The sequence below is a fragment of the Lissotriton helveticus genome, chromosome 10 (assembly GCF_964261635.1).
Source record: "Lissotriton helveticus chromosome 10, aLisHel1.1, whole genome shotgun sequence".
In the NCBI taxonomy this organism is placed as follows: Eukaryota; Metazoa; Chordata; class Amphibia; order Caudata; family Salamandridae; genus Lissotriton; species Lissotriton helveticus.
In genome coordinates this window covers 958,645,469-958,660,022 of record NC_136071.1, presented here as the reverse complement: position 1 = coordinate 958,660,022, position 14,554 = coordinate 958,645,469, and the positions used below count along the sequence as shown (strand labels likewise).

Below are 14,554 nucleotides of genomic sequence, written 5' to 3'. Positions count from 1 at the left end.
CAAAAACATAATTTGGAAATCCACGATCTCATAAGTAACTATGCTCTGGATATCCTATTCATCACAGAGACCTGGTTGCAAGACTATATGCACTCGGTCATTAACCTAGCCACCCCTGTAGGCTATTCCACATACACACTAAATAGACAAGCTAGGGGAGGAGGAATAGCAATGATGGTCAAGTCCCAATACTTGTGCCTTTTCTCTGAACTAGACATTGTAGGCAGTGAATATGCCCGATATAATGTCAAAATTAACTCACAGTTTACTCTTACGGGCATTCTGATTTATAGGCCCCCTGGACAAGATACTACTTTCATAAAATCTCTTCTTGACACGGTGGGTTCCTTGGTGACAGGAACAGCAAATTTTACTATAGTAGGAGATTTAAATATCCACTCTGACCTCATCGCCGACAAGAAGATAGGTACTCTACTGGCTGATCTGGCCGCTTTCCAGCTCAGCCAGTTAGTCAGTGGACACCTTCTCGACCCCATTTTCTCTAATCTGACTGACACGACAGCTGGAATACCCACCCCTATGTCCTGGACAGACCACAGACTGGTGAGCATGACAATCCCCACGGGGAAAACATCCAATATTAATGATGTACAGCCAGTGCTCAAGAGGCCTTGGAGAAAGCTCCGCCTCGAAGACCTTCATGCTCTCCTCGCAGTCGACCCATATAAAGCCAGTGTTGATCCGAACTTGGGATATGAGGACTTTTGTAGCTGGATCAATCAGGCCCTAGACGCCCTCATACCTGCAAAATGGATCAGAGCTCGATCGCGGGAATCCAGCCCCTGGTACAAGAAAGAACTCTCTTCCCTTAAGAAAGAGTGTAAAATCGCTGAGCGTAAATGGAGGAAAGAATATGACCCCTTGCTTAAAGCCATCTATGTACAGGAACTAAAAAACTACCATCGGAATATCTGCAGAACTCAAGCCGCATACTATGCGAAGGAGATTAGCAGTAGTCAGAATGCCTCCAAAACTATCTTCAAAATATTAAAAGAACTTAGCACCAAAAAAACGGTCGAAAAGTCCAATCCCTCTCCCATGCTGTGCGAGAATTTAGCATCCTTCTTCATGGAGAAAATCCAGAAGATTTATAACTCTTTTCCCACTTCACCGCACATCAAAGTTTTGGACGCCATGACCACTCCTAAGCTCACAAACATACCTGCGCTTAGTCGAGAGGACTTTCTTAGACTCTGCAATAAAATCAACTCCGGCTCGCCTGCAGATCCCCTAAAACCAGCACAATTCAGAGCAGCAGACTGGACAGTACTGGACCCTCTCTGGGAGATCATCAACTCGTCCTTTTCCACTGCTGAGATTCCCTCTAGATGGAAACAGGCTTGGGTCTCCCCTGTCATAAAAAAACCTACGCTAGACCATACCCTGCCGGAAAATTGTAGACCTATATCACTGTTACCCTGGCCAGCCAAAGTAGCAGAGTCCCATGTCAATTCCATCCTGACAAAATTTCATATGACCAATTCCATTCTTGACAGGTCTCAACATGGTTTCCGTGCTGGTCACAGCACCGAAACAGCTCTCCTGAGTGTGGCGGAGCATCTCCGGGCCATATTAGACACTGGCGAGACAGCAGCGCTGATTTTATTAGATCTCAGTGCTGCCTTCGATACGGTTTCACACGAGATGCTGCTGTTCAGGCTAGAAGAGGTAGGAATATCGGGACAAGCTCTTAACTGACTTAAATCATTTCTCTCTGGGAGATCATTCAGGGTGTCCATCCCCCCTTTCCTCTCTAAAGAGAGATCTATTGGACAAGGAGTCCCCAGGGTTCGGCACTCAGCCCTACCCTATTTAACCTATATGTCCGACCACTGGCAGGGGTAGCCAGGAAAGGGGGATTGTCGTTAGTATCTTAGGCTGATGTCATCCAGCTAGTGGTGACATTACAGGATGTAGGTGGGCTGAGTGCACAGAACTTCAAACAGAGCCTCACAGACATAACCACCTGGATGACATCTAACTTCCTTCAGCTCAACGCTGGTAAGACGGAAGTATTAGTGGTGGGAAAAGAGACAGAAGCCTGGGGCGACAAATGGTGGCCGGAGTCACTTGGCAAACTGCCCGAACCTAAAAGCTACGTGAAAAATCTTGGAATATGGGTGGACTCTGCCCTTAACTTCACCCACCGGACCAAAAAGCTAGCTGCCACATGTTTCGGGATCTTACGGAACCTTAAGCCAATCCTTAAGTTCTTCGACCCTCAGACGCGCCAATGTGTAGTGCAGGCAACTATCCTCTCCAGACTGGACTATTCAAACTCGCTTCTCCTAGGGGCAAACTTAGCTGAGAAGGCTAGATTGCAATGAGTCCAGAATGCGGCAGTAAGAGCCTTGACTGGTCTCCCTCGTCATCAGTCAGTGGCAAGCACGTTAACCAAACTCCACTGGCTTCCGGTAGAGAAGAGGATACACTTCAAGACCCTATGTCTTGCATTCAAAATCCTGAAAACCACTTCCTCACCTATGTTAAACCCACTATTAACACTGTACACACCTCGGCGCCTTTTGCGCTCGGAAGGACAGAACCTTGCAGTCGTCCCCCGTGTCAAGTTGGCACGTATGGGCGGCCGATCCTTCCGATACTTGGCGGCCAAGCTTTGGAATGCCTTACCTCCCCAGATCCGTGGCCTGAATGACCTTCTGTCATTTAGGAAAGCTATAAAAACCCATCTCTTCTGCTGTTAATTTATGTTATGTAGGCTGCAACCAACATCCGCAGTAGCTTCTCTCCCTATTGGTTTAAGCGCCGGGACGCCCCTCTGCTGGGGCAGCTGTGCGCTATAGAAATCTATATAACATAACATAACATAACATAAAGCTTACTGGTGGGCCACAATACTTAAATCTAGCAGGGCACTTCTAACTCCAAATTGGGAGCCCGATCTAGAGATTGGGGTTCCAACTCCACAGGAACTTATCCAAGGTAAAAAAGCAGGGAAACATCTCTGTAGATTGACATATGATTGCTACTTTAAAAAAGTTCGGTTCAAAACCCTAAAAGGAATTTATAGTGCATGGAATCATATATGCAAGCTTCAGGGGATTGGAAGATTTTCTTATTACACAACACTTCACAGAAATAATCACCTCCCAGAGATGTTTACGGACGCATGTATGATGCGATGGGTCAGATCGGGCATTACACAATTTGGATCATTTTATAACTCAAGTGGTTTTAGCTCATTCAAAGAGTTAAAAAGTTAATTTGGTCTAGAATATAGAGATTTCTTCAAATACCTACAAATAAGAGACTTTATAATGAAAAGGGGGCGGCAGTGCTGCATTCCGGAGAATCCAGACAATTTAATTGATCGTTACAAATACTAGAGTCAAAATTGGTGAAATATATAATAATTTAATTACTGGTTTTCATGATGATTTGGATAAATACACCCGTAAATGGCAGAACGAATTAGATATACCGGAAACCTCAACACAGTTGGCGTTCAAACTCTCCCAATCTCTATTAATGTTGACCAAACTGCAACCTCAGTACTATAAAACGTATTTCCAATTATACTATACCCCCAAGAGAATCGCTAAATGGAGTACGGGTAAAGGGGCACAATGCCCACGATGCGCGATGCGCGATGCCCGAAGCAGACTTAATACACATGTTCGCTACATGCAACGCACTTAACCCCATTAGACGGGAAATCTCTATTTTTCTATCAGGAATCTTTAAAACAAGAATAGAAATTTCAACTGCAGAAACTTTATTAGGGACAGACAGGGATATTCGACCTAATAAATCGAAAGGACTTTTGTTTGTTGCAATGGCTGTGTTTAGAATTTCCCTTGCATCAGTTTGGCTAGACCCATACCCTCCAACATTCCAGCAATGGCGGGCAGGACTGCTTGCAACATATAGTTTAGAGATCGCTATTTACAGCAGGAAGGGAAGGAACAAGAAAAGGAAAGGATGAGAAATATGGGACCCCCTTACACGGTGGATAGAAAGAATCGACTAACCAATTTTCCAAGTATAACTGGTATCAAATATGATTGATTCAATTTCGAATTTGTCCATTAATATGTTTGCACCTGGCAATGTATGTATATATTATTTGAAAATGCCTGTATGGGGTGGGATGGGGGGCGGAGGGGCGGGCTGGTTAAAAAATTGAAAATACTTCAATAAAGAATTGTTTAAAAAAAAAGAAGCTCCCCAATCTAGATGAGCTGCGTACTCACCTGACAATGTCCAAATGGTAACCCCTGGTACATGGCCAGGAGCTTGTTTTCCATGGAGTCAAAAACAGGCTCCAATTAACTCTTCCTGCTAAGGATGTGTATTACAGCCATGGAGGTTTGATGAGATGTTGTGAGTGACTCAAAAAGACTAAAGTACATTTTAGGAAGTTACTCTTCCACTAAAGTTATCAAAAATCAGATTCTACCATTTAATCGCATTTTGCAAATTGAGTGAAAAAATACATTTGAATTACTTTTGAAGCATGTTATTTCGAAAATGTAGCTCAATCTACACACTAGAAATTGCCTTCTGGTCTTCAGTCACTGTAAGAGTCCACTTTTAAAGTAAAGGGTGCCACATTTTGTATACATTAGCACCTTTCGTTATGGGTGTGTAATGCCCACTTTAGAGGTGACTTATTAATTTATTAAAATAGGTTATCCTGTATGGCCCACACACTTTTCCTTGTCATTTGTTACTGCAGTGTCTTTTAATTGAAGTCCAACCGTAGAACATAGTTTCTACTAGAAGCCATATATTTTTGGCAAGTTTGTCCTTACAAGAAAGTTAAATTGATCAATAGGGTGAAAACAATTTTACCAATACCATTTAGGGCCAGAGGACACGCACTGAGGCCATGAATAGCTGTGTCACAGAACAGAGAGTGCTAATTGTAGCAAACATTAGATCTAGAAAAAAAGTGAAAAATCTGGGATGACCAAGCAGAAAAGCAAATTTGCTATGCACATTTTTACACCTAATACGACAACTTAATCTTTTATTTTTTCTATGTACTGAATGATACTCTGTGGCTGTACAATTCGGCTTTTCCACACTGAATCTGCATCCTAAGATCAATACAATACACATTTGTGAATGTCTTATTATTGCCACCAAGCCAATATGGAGAGCTTCATATCATAGTAGGATATAGGGTGCCTTCCATATTCCCCCAGCCCTTCAACATCACACTTAAATAGCAAATATAGCAAGCCCTCATGGCCGACTCATAAACCATAATCAGTGAAAAACACCATAATTTGATACAGGGCTTCTTAAATTTTGACCTGCTATTAATGTATTGTTAAGAACATCCTCTCGTGGGTCCATTCACCATGCTTAACAGATATGATCTCATGTAATCATAAACAGAAATGTGAGCTCCACATCGCCCTTTATGAGAACAGGAAGTTTGTGATCCACTCAAAATCATGCCTTCACAATTGTGTTTCATACCCCGAAGTCACTTAAAACTACTACTATGGGTAGGTAGGTTAACATTGATACCATGCCTTTCATCCCTACTTTGCTACTTTGCCCAAAACTAGACCACCATCCTCCACTATCCATCTCCCCATTATCAGGCACACACAGAGGATGAATTCCAACAGCATCATATCAGCATACTTCCTGGTAGTCTGAACCAGAACAAGCTGCTCCTACACTGACTGCCAAACAACAAACCCACAGTTCTCATAATAACCACCACCCTTCCGCAATATAGTCACCCACTGTCTCTCAACCTGCCAATCCAGTCCAGGTACACAAAAACAAAGCACTCAAACTGACCCACCACACAAGGGCTCAAGCGCCGACTGGAATGATTGACATGAGATTCCCTGCAACATATTTCAATACTTCAATATTTATACACTCCCAAAGCCGGAACACCTGCATTAAGTGCAAATTACCACTGAGTATCCTCATTCTTTGTTATCACAGATCCCCCAACACGTCCTATTAAAACAATCCCCAGTGCTAGATATTTTAAACATAAACATCATTCACACCACACTACCTTTGAAATCTCACCGCTTCTCAATACAGTGAACCTTTTCCTACACATTATATCACTATTGCCCCCCTGAACCCTAGGTCTGCAGTATCTTGATCAACATCTTTATCTACCTTCATGCAAGACTTCAGCTTTGAAACTATTACGCTCGTGAACCCTTGGTTCTGCTTATTCACAACAACACTCTCTTACCACTAGGACAAACCATCTTCCATCTAGATAGAATACAAGAGTAAATGTAGGGGGGGTGCCTTTAAACACAAGTACTTTTAAAAACCCAGAAAAAGGCAAGTTGAACAGAGACACATCACAATTAGACTGTGTGGTTTTGTGAGTACCTGTGTTTCCATGTGTTGGCAAATTAAAGCCAGACCTATGAGCTTTTTCCAGCTCTTGTTTTAAAGAAAGTATACATCAATTGGTACCAAACCTTTCTTGATATATGGCGACACTCAACAATATCTTCTAAAAATTGTCATTTAATAATCCAAAAAGACGTAAAGGCCAAGTGGTCCCGGACATCAGGGTTGTATTGGCAGGGTGAACAGCCTTTACAACGAAACTTTTACAACGCACTACCTTTACAACGCAACTTTTACAACGCAAACTATTACAACGATTGCTCTGGGGGGCGCTCTAGGATAGGGAATAGGTTAATTTACTATCCAATAACCTTCCCTAGTGTCCACGGGGACTGGAGTTGGAGTTAAACTATTCACTATCCAGCACCCCAAAGCACTATGCGTTGTAATGGACTGCGTTGTAATACTTACGTTGTAAAGGCATGCGATGTAAATGCATGCGTTGTAATGTCATACATCCATTGGCAGATGAAAGCCGCCCTTGCTCTGAGCCAGCATAGCAAGTGAATAGACCATCATTTCAGCCACAGTATCCATGAACATTAGTTCACTGCAGTAACAGATTATATACACACACAAATAAGAATGTAAGTGTGGCATCCCGGGAGGCTGATTTTAGGACTGATCAACCCTAAACACATACCCATTGGCTGTACTGTCTGAAAGCATCCAACAGTCAATAAAGGGAATTCTTTGTGTCCAGTATGTCCAGTACAGCCCTACATAAAGTGCTTTACAGTGGGAAACACATCGATGACAGACTTTGCAGATCAACAAAAAGGTGAAATTTCTTTGAGAAGCATGATGACAGAACCCCCTTCCATTCCTCACTGAGACAGGGATTGTCACCACCTCCCACCCCTCTAAAGGCCTGGCCATGTTGCATTTGGTTGTGTGCAGCATTCTGCAGATTTGCACATCCCAAGGCAGCAAACATTGCACATTACACAAGGGAGTGTACAGTAGTCCTCTAAGGTACACATGTGAAATGTTAAACAAAAGTCTGGGCTCAATTCAGATATTAGTTCTTCCCCAAGTCAGTGAAGCTTTCTTATCGTCCTTAGTATTTTTCCACTGTACTTCCTGTTGCCAAAAGACTGAATCCCCATTATTGTAAGTACATTCCGCCCACTTGGCGAGTACGCATTCATTAAACACAAAGTACTGGCGCTCTCTGTACAAACTGCAATCTTCCATTTGGGTGGCTGGCGATAAAGCAATGGAATGAGTACATATAACGCGCCCTCTGTCAATACTGTGGCATAAATCTCTGTAGCAATCAGAAGATGCAATTGCATCAACATGCCCTGGCATCTGCCTGCTCTGTCACATTTTATATTTACAGTTCAAATGGAGATTCTGCTCAGCTCAGTGATATCAGAGCTGGCGCACCGAGCAAAACAATGCCGTCTTCTTGCTTTTTTCACACACCATAAAGCAGCAGCAAATGATTCTGATTCTGCTCTGCTTCCTGTTGGTGTCTGCCAGTGAAGCAGGAAAAGCAAAACAAGTGGATCGATTTTAATAATCCGGTTTTCTATCAAGTCGATCTGGCTCACAGAAGCTTAGTTGTAATGGTAATTTTACGAAATTAGCAAGCTAAGAAATATTTCGAGGTGCTATTTGAGCGACGGGACTAGCTGTGCGCCCTGGATTTACATTACCCAGCCGTAGACTTCCTTAATGCCCAGCCTCTGTCCAATAGATATGGCGCTTTTTCTTTGATCATTAGTTTTGTACCACATCGCGATAATGCTGAATTGTGTGCTGTTTTTTACGCATGGATTGACAAGAAGAAGTTTAATGCAGACATGAAAAATCAGAACTGTTCGTACTCAGGGTTGCCCACATTCCTTTAGAGAGAAAATAAAAAACTGTGGACAAGAACGCCTGAAAATATTTTAGCCACCAGACGCTACTCTGGGATGCGTTCCTGTACATCACATGTTTGCTTTCTGTGCTGTTGGTGACAGTGAACGACCATATACAAACCAACCTGTCCGGCTCCAAATGGGACAGTCAGGCTGAAAATCTAGGCCATGTCCCCTCTGGATGGTACATAAGTATTTCTATTTGGGGTCTTATTATAATGAGCCCTGGAATCCCTGTGACCACAGGTCAGCGGCTTTCTCAGCCTCATCACAGTTTCTGTTCTGACATTACAATGCAAGCAGTTGAAACTGAAACCGGCCGGTCATTTCGTCTGGCTTCTGATGGGCTCCGAAGGATTCCGACAGGCTCCGATGGTTTCCGCCATTAGGAGTACGGTTCTTGGTTTCTGACAGGCTTTCCGACATTGAAAGCCTGTTGGAAAGTGAGTATGAGGGCCGCCTAGCAGGGCTCCCTTCTCCTTGCAGCCTCCAGTTGGGGGCAGAGGGGACACCTTTGGCGCCCCTCTGTTAATCCCTACACTATGTGGCAGGCACTTTGAGGTGTCTGCCACGCGGTGCAGGATTAACAGACTTTCCCATTTCTCAATGGGAGATTGTGCTATGGCTGGCTTATGGCTTTTTTCAAAATGGGGAATGTGGCCCATTCGGACGAAGTGGGGTAAGGGCCCAAATACTTTAAAAAGAACAAAGGAACCCACACTTCATTGCATTTCATACCATTTTGATTCTGGATGAAAAACGATAAACAAAGCTTAATATGTTTATCTTGGCGATTAGTTGCGCCGTTTTATTCATCAATTTTATTAACAGTAGATATCACTTTAGTCAAGAGAAGTATCAATGTCTTGAACGTACTGACCATGAACGTACAACATGAAATTCAAATAAAAAAATAATAAAAAAATAGCGTGATTGCACAATAATTTAGCGTGACATACATAGAATTTAAGCAAACATATAGCCAATAAATGATATACAAAGAACATATAGTTTCATTTCAAACGAAAAGGGAATTCAAATGAAAAGCAAATTTTTCAATATGTTTTTTCGTGACTTTATCATACAATATTTAGAAATATTTGACCAAAATGAAGCCTTTCAATCAGTCTTCAAAAAAAGAAGAACAAAACGACCTCTCGGTAGAAATGTTCGCAGGCTTAATGTTCCTGACAGTTTTTAGCTATTTCTCAGAAACTTAGGACTTAATCCTGTCCGCCTACGCGTTTCGAGTTTGGGAGATTTCTTCTCAAACTCTCATCAGGGCCAATTGTATTCCTTTCCCCGTTTGTGAAACCTATTGGTAAAAACACAAAAATTGTGGATACTCGTTATAGGTTGCTCCCATCAACCTGCTCAAACCTTCTCCTATGTACAAATTTAAAATTAACACGTACCTCTGGGGATTTGAGGTAATTTGGTTCATCCATAACACTCTTGTGGATCTGTGAGGTCTGCGCGTTATTCTAAAAAAGTAGGGATTTTTATGAAGCGCCAGTTATGAACATTAGTTATGAATTGACGGTAAAAAGGGGCATTGTGCTCGTACCTGAATTTGGGGTGCCAGAGGGACCAAATTCTGCTGTAGTTTTCATTAATGTGGTCTTTCTTATTTCACATGGTGCACTGTAAACGAAACATGCACATTACTTGCTTATCAGTGAGTTATTTGTAAGGCTCGAAAGTGCTATGTTGCACATCCGGGTAATGACTTACTGAATATCTTCAGGGCCGTCAGGTTTCCAAGATCCATTACTTCTTAGCCGGCCGGTTTTATGTCTTTGTCCCTTCTGGGTTTTGTTCGAATGCCGCTGTTCTGTTTAAGGAAACGCGGACATTGGTGAGAAGCCAAGCTTTAGTTTTCATGTAAATGCGTGCGCGCTAGGAATTTTAGCAGTAAAAGCGGCCGCGCAGCCTGAGCTGATTCCAATGAACACCGCAGTGTTTTCTAGTCTGAATCTCTGTTAGAAAAATCCAGCCGCCGTAAAAGACAGCGTTGCCGCCGGCCCGCTTGTAGCCGTGTGGTTTGCCATACCTGTCAGTTCTGCACCAATTTTCACTTCCTCATTCCAACACACACCGTGGCTGGGGATCAGTTCACTCGGTATTGCAAGGAGGTTAACTCCTTCTGGGTTGGCCAATCCGGGGTGGGATGTTTTACTTTGCCCTAGCTTTGCATTATGGGGCCTGAAGTCCATCAGAGTAGGATGCAGATTTAAGGCTTAAACCCAATATTGCATTGTGGGGTTTGAAGTCCAGTGGATTTGGGTACAGATTTACAACCTAGACAACTCACTCATGGAGTTGAGGCCGGTGTTAATGGTGTCAAACCGCAGTATTAAATAGGCCTCTTTGCGCAACAGCGCCTTTTCTATATTAGGCGATCTATGCTGTGGATCTATTCCAGCCAGAACAGTCCATGTGAAGTCAGTTTCTTTGTGGTTTGCAGTCGTGAAATGTTCCACCATTGGGGCATTTTGCACTTTTTTCTTCAGTCGCGAACGATGTTGGGTTATCCGGACATTTACCTGCTGGCATGTCTTACCTATGTACAACTTCTTACAAGCGCACAGAATCCCATAAATTACATTTTTACTTTTACAGTTTGTATGTAAACTGTGTCTCCATTTAGTGCCATGGTCGTTTTGTTCTTCTTTTTTTGAAGACTGATTGAAAGGCTTCATTTTGGTCAAATATTTCTAAATATTGTATGATAAAGTCACGAAAAAACATATTGAAAAATTTGCTTTTCATTTGAATTCCCTTTTCGTTTGAAATGAAACTATATGTTCTTTGTATATCATTTATTGGCTATATGTTTGCTTAAATTCTATGTATGTCACGCTAAATTATTGTGCAATCACGCTATTTTTTTATTATTTTTTTATTTGAATTTCATGTTGTACGTTCATGGTCAGTACGTTCAAGACATTGATACTTCTCTTGACTAAAGTGATATCTACTGTTAATAAAATTGATGAATAAAACGGCGCAACTAATCGCCAAGATAAACATATTAAGCTTTGTTTATCGATTTTCATCCAGAATCAAAATGGTATGAAATGCAATGAAGTGTGGGTTCCTTTGTTCTTTTTAAAATGGCTGGCTTATGGCAGCACAAGCTCCCATATGGAAATGGGAGTTTGAGACCGCACCATGTGCAGTTTTATTGTGATTGCTGTGTCGGGACTGCCGACCGGAGGTCAGACGGTCCCGAGACCACAACGGTGTTGGTCGGAGGCAGCTCTGACCGACATCGTAATTGAACCCTTAGTGTCAGACAGGGACATAACTGGTTCAGTAAGATTGGGAGGGGGTTTCAGATTTTCTGACAATAAGACTGGTATATAATGTTTAAATACATCATACAACAGGCATGGTGCATGAGAGGGGCCTAAGTGGCAGTGGAAAGGAAGAGGAATGTGGATTGGTTTTTAGTACTAAGAGAGAAAACACATAATTGTGAGAGAGAGTATGTATCTCGCAACACCCAACTAAAAGCAGCTGTACTGAACTACTTATCAGAAAAAACATTTATTAGGAGGGTGTAACACCCCAAACACCCCAATGAAGCTACGCCACTGGACTGTCAGAGGCTGTACTATGGGTGCAATGTTGTACTGCAGCAGTAATGTGCCAAATGTACCCAGAATGGGGAGTGCGCCACATGTGAACGGGTGTCGTACAAAGACCAAGATCACTTCGCAATTTATAGTATATTGGACAGATTCTGTAGAGGGATAATACTTAAACTATTAGTATTATCTGTGTTTTCCAGACCTTTATGATGAGTTTAGTTGTTGTCAGTGTATCCATTAAATGCCGGTACTGGTCTCCTGGGGGATGTCAATAAATTGACCACATGCATTCAAAGAATAAGGATCTGATGAAGACAGGATGTCTCAACAGTGTGAATTCTGCAGTTTACAAAGGAATGAAGCTTACCCACCATTGACTAGTATTAGTGGTATCAAATACAAACAGGGCCGGACAAGCGGGCATCAGGTGTTTCCCCGGTGGGCCGCCAAGGTGGGGTCCGATTTTGGGCCCCTGGGGGTCTGTTTTTGTTACTGGGGGCAGGCAAATTCTGCCCCCCGTAACAAAATCGGCCGAAACCTGCCCTGGCAAACAGCTTGGCGGCACCCCCACCCTCTCCCCAGGGGGGCTGGCCGAGCAGTTTGCCAGGGCCGGTTTCGGTTCCCAGCCTGTCCCTGAATACAAGATTTGTTCTTGTGTATAAACGTCACAAAACAAGAAACACAACCTTTAATGAAGCTGCATTACCACCCAACTTAAGCAACTTATCGAAATGTGTGATGACACAGTGAGTATTGTGTGGTTGTCGGAATGTGACCTCATAGTACCAGGCAAAATATTTTCTAGTTGTTACTTCTACAACTTTCTTAAGAATATTGTTTGCCTCTCAGGATTGGTTTTGTCCAGGAAGGTGCCCCTCTGTGTTAAAAACCAATCCTGCATGAAACACAGGCACCATTGCCCCATGGTGCAACGGTGCGTGCGTTGGCACTAGGTTGCCAATAGGGTGCCAGCGCAAAGAAAAAGACAAAAATGCACTGGGTTGTCTTAAATACGGTGTATTTCTGCCCTTTCCCTGTCATGCAGTGCAGCACAGCAAGGTGGCTCGCTGCGCAGCACTTCATGATTTCCTCATAAATGAAGCTCTATGTGTTTTGCCTGTACTTGTGTGAACAACATTTGTGCAATTACTTGACTACAGTATCTGTTTATTGTGTAAAGAATAATAATCAAAACATGAGTGGGAAGTTCCCATTAATTTTACAGGACCAATTAGTTCCAAAAAGTGCAATTGCCCACAGAGACGCTATAAAGTATCAAATCATTTTATTTTAGTACATTTCATAGTGAGAAAAACCTCATTTCTTTTACATGTTCATTTATGTATAAAATTCATGAAATATTCGCCCAGAACGACAAAAAACAGTAAAACATTATATGCAAGAAACATTCGTACTCTCAGGCATACACACATCCAGCCATCACCACATACATAAAAAGGAAAAACTGTAAATACATTTATGAACAACAGACAAAGAAAGCGCCGACGCGCGTTTCGGAAAAAGTGCCACCATTGAGGATTCTTTCATCAGGGCGCAAGTAAGGTTTTTACAGTTTCATTTCAACTTTTCTGGGCAACAGACTGCAATTCGAAGCGTTTCTGACGCAGGCACACAGACATTTATTCGTTGGACGAACCGAAGTGTAAACGTCCCATTCCACGAAAAATAATACACATATACAGAAATAGGGGTACTCCAAGATTTTCGAGGTACCAAAGGATATAATCAGGGGCAGCAATTCGATAGTAGTACGATGCGCTGGGGATGACCGTATTGTGTAAAGAAGGCCTGCACAACTACTGCTTGTGTTGTATACATGATGGAACATTACTTACACTATTAGTAACATGGTGTTTGTGAAAGGGATCTTTGCATGACTCTTCATCTGATGTGCCATTTCATGTAACTGAATACTGCAGTGCTGCTGTGTTGTGTGTACGTATGCTTTTGTTGCTGCTGCTGCCTGTGCTGAATGTACTCTGCATATGAATATAAACCCATACGTTGTTCATTGTGCTAGATGAAACTATATCTAGTTGCATTTTTTTTTGTGTTGAAAATTTGTATTGAATTTTACTATGAAAATACATCATAAGAATAAAATCAAAAGAGCAAGAAGATTGGAACGAAATAAATGACAAAATCTGTAAAAATAAGAAAGCAGCAATTGATACATGAAATTTGTATTCAAAATCTAGTTGAATTTTGAGTAAGTGTTAAAGATTGCAGGAGTCGCTGTTAGCATGAGCTGAAAGCTATTTTGTTCTTGGCAGCCATTTTAGTTAGCCATGTGCTCGCCATGTGCTTTCTCCCTCTTCCAGAGCCTTGCACATGCTCAGAAAGGCCTAGCTGGTAGAATGCACCTGCTCCTAGTATAGAACTGTCAGGCTATTCTTGCTTATGTAAGGAGAAATGTCTCCCCTCCCACTTTGTTGAGCAAGCAAATTTTGTATAGCCATATTAGTCAGTAAGTATTCTTGTATGTGCCATGACTTCGCCTACGTTTTATGTTGACTATGTAACCTATGCATATATAAGGCCCATGATCTCTGTACTCCTTAGAATGCCTCCTACAGTGGCCTGAGGGTACTGTGTGACACAATCTCCCTCATGTGAGGTTAATAAGTGCATTGTTTTTATATTACAGCTTCCGTGCCAATTTCTTCTTTGTTG

At 42.2% G+C, this 14,554-nt stretch overlaps 1 protein-coding gene across 3 annotated transcripts in view; it reads right to left on the bottom strand.

Annotated features, from left to right (window-relative positions):
* Positions 1-14,554, bottom strand: part of LOC144784677 (metalloreductase STEAP4-like) — a 187,625-nt gene that overhangs the window by 99,279 nt on the left and 73,792 nt on the right. The window lies entirely within an intron of this gene.